This window comes from Sceloporus undulatus, chromosome 3 (genome assembly GCF_019175285.1).
Source record: "Sceloporus undulatus isolate JIND9_A2432 ecotype Alabama chromosome 3, SceUnd_v1.1, whole genome shotgun sequence".
In the NCBI taxonomy this organism is placed as follows: Eukaryota; Metazoa; Chordata; class Lepidosauria; order Squamata; family Phrynosomatidae; genus Sceloporus; species Sceloporus undulatus.
This window is the reverse complement of record NC_056524.1, coordinates 194133559-194136718: the sequence shown is the minus strand read 5'-3', so window position 1 is coordinate 194136718 and position 3160 is coordinate 194133559.

The window sequence follows — 3160 nt, the reverse complement described above, 5'->3', positions numbered from 1 at the left end:
CCTCATGACGTCATAAAGGCGCCGCAAAAAGAAGCTCCAAAATGGAGCTTCTTTTTTGCAACGCGCGGGAGCCGCGCAGTTTGGCTGCTGCGGCTCCCGCGCGGAGCAAATGGCGCCGGTGGGAGACCGCCGCAAAACGGCGGTCTGTATCCCGCCTAAGTATCACTCTTCTACATTAACTTCCATATATACTCTACTGTGAGTTGACATCATGTATAAGTTGAGAGTAGGTTTTGGGTCCAAAATTATGGATTTTGATATGACCCTTAGATAAGTCGAGAATAAAAGCTAGGGGCAGGTAAGAAAGGATCTAAAGGATGAAGTGAAGGAAAACAATGCCAAAGAAATTACAAAATTCCAGCAGGCATAACTCAGACTAAAGGCTGGATGGAAGAAAGAGTTTAAAAAAAAGGGGGGGGGCAGTGCTTCCAGGACAGATTACACTCTTGTCCTTCAACAGGGGGTTGTTCCTTTTAAAATAAGATTAAAATACGGAATTTACACTGACCCATAGATAAAACTCAGGGCTTTTGGATCAATTTTTTGACTAGAATTTCTAGACTTCTATATACAGTATAATCAGACATGGGCATGGATAGTAAGTGGGATGTACTTAAAAGCCACACATATGACCTTGAGGGCTACACTCTACAACAAAAGGCCAAAACTGCTTACAACATTTAATTCACCCATTATTGAGAACACTGCTTTTTTCTTTTAAATGTGTTATGAATGCAGTCCAGAGGTATGTAGATACAGCACCAAGCTTTTGAAGTATGCTTAATTGCTTAAGAATTAATTGATACTATCAGCTATCATCTCTTTGGCGGGGAGAGTGTTCCTGATTTTGTGGAGACTGGTACTGCCAATGTTGGCAGAAAAGGGCCATTTATTTGGGGCTGATCTCCCAGTTCCCAGTTCATTGTCACATTTTCTGTACAGAAAGTTATTCACAGCATCCCTTTGCCCAATCCAGCATAGAAAAGCCTGTTGCTGGATCAAGACAAAAAGTGATTAGCAGGGTAAACATGCTTTTTGAAAAACAAACCAGAATAAAACATATCAAAGGGCATGTTCCTATCCTTTATGAGAAGAAACCACATGTGAAAATTTTGAATTTCAAACAATGGAGTAAAATTAGTTGAAGATAAAACAAATTACCACTGTTTTTTAGAAGTGTACTTCGTAATTCAATAGTCAGCTTGTTGTCCCTTAACTAGCACAGAGAATATTTAAGAATAAACAGTCTTTTCACTTCGAATGCATTTCTCTATCTAACTAAGGCCTGAGGCACACCAGCCAAAAGTGGTGTGCCGGCGCCAAAAGTAGGGTTCCAGAGCGCACGGCAACTATGCACTTTAGTCCATACGGGCGGTGGCATCATGGTGCCGTCCTGTCCACATGGAAGAACTGGGTTCTTTTTACTGCGAAAGGACACAGTGTGGTTTGGTGGCTGTGGCGTCCTTCCGCAGTTGAAACAGGCAACTCCAGCCTGCCGTTTCAGGGTGGTCTGTACTGCCCCTTACCTATGTAGTGCAGCAACAGGAAAATGTGGTCCTACAGATGTTGTCAGACTGCTACTGCCATTAACACTACTCAGCATATCAATGAAGTGGGATGATAGGTGCTGTGGTTCAAAACGTCTGGAATGCCACACATTCCCCCATCCCTCATACAAGATCATCACTATATATGGTCCTTTACAAGAAGTGAACCAATCATTGCTACAAAAATGTCTAAAAGAAACAAGAAAACTATTCAGTAGATTTTTTTTAAAAAGCACCTCTCGCTTTCCCTCTCTTAGAAAGTAAGCATTAGTCTCTATAGCTGAGAGTTTCAATCTGAACTTGCTCTCAGTTCATCTTTATACCTGCAAACAGGCAAGTGGAAGGGAGGACTATTCTTGCAAGTAAAATCTATCAGATCTAATTATAATTAAAATACAGAGCTTTATAAAAACATGGCATAACTTTGTATGCCTTTCAGCATATAATAAAGGGTAGAAGCCTGGGCATGCCATTGATTTAAATCTTTCTATGTGCCCTTCCCTCCTTCCCCCACAGTGCTGAGTCACTGACTCATTACATAGCCTAGGGCAAATCATAATCATTTGCTTCTCTCTTTTTCTAGGCCCTCTCCCTTTTATTCAATCCTTTCACTATCATGTGGCCTCATGAAAGATTCATACAGCAAATTCTAGCAGGTCGTCTTTTAAATTTAAGATTGCTTTTAAAATTATTTGTGTCACAAGTTGCCATACTCCAAACATTACATTTGTAGAGCTGCATAGCATCATGTTGCTCCTAGCACAAAGGAAACCTGGGTTGTCTAGATGACAAAGGATAGCATGATGAGATTATTATTATTATTATTATTGAAGGCACTAAAGACGGATCTCTTCTGGCAGGCATACCCACCTTACCTTCTAAAAAGAACTTTAGGAAACCCCACTTCCGGTCATAACAGCCTAACTGCCCACTGCCCTGCAATTACTGTAATTGAAATTTTTATACTCTGTGATGTTTTTATGATATGTATTTTAGACATGATTGCCTGTATGGAGATTTTTGGTTATAATCCCGCTTCGATCTGTTGGGAGAAGCAGGAAAATACAAATAAACTTATTATGATGAGGAGGAGGAGGATCTGAGCAAAACAGTGCCTTCCTTCCCCATCCAATCGGCTGGACATCAAGGAGAAGTGATTGCCAACTTCTCTCTTACAGAGTCCAGTGACTGGGACAGTGAGAATTTATTTATAAGTTATATGTGAGAATTTGCTTGCTTCACAGCTAAACTAGAATGGTAGAGGGTGATGACAGCCATTTCCAGTATACTCTGGAAATAATTCAAAGAAAACAGATTTAGTTGAACATTCATCAGACATCTGTAAATTAATCTATATTCTGAAAAGTCCAGAATGGCCCTAAACCCAAGGAACAGTTCTTCCACCAATTTCTTGAATGCTTGCTCCCATCTCTTCCAGACCTACCAAGGTGGCAGCAGAAAGGATTTGGGGGTAAACCTACAGTACAGCTTCAGGCTCCAGACACTGCCTTACCCACTTGGAATAGCATTCAACAACGCTGGGAGTCACAGAAACACCACTCCTACATGTTAAGTCTCCCTTAGCCTACATGCTTGGAACAAAGGTGTTTGAA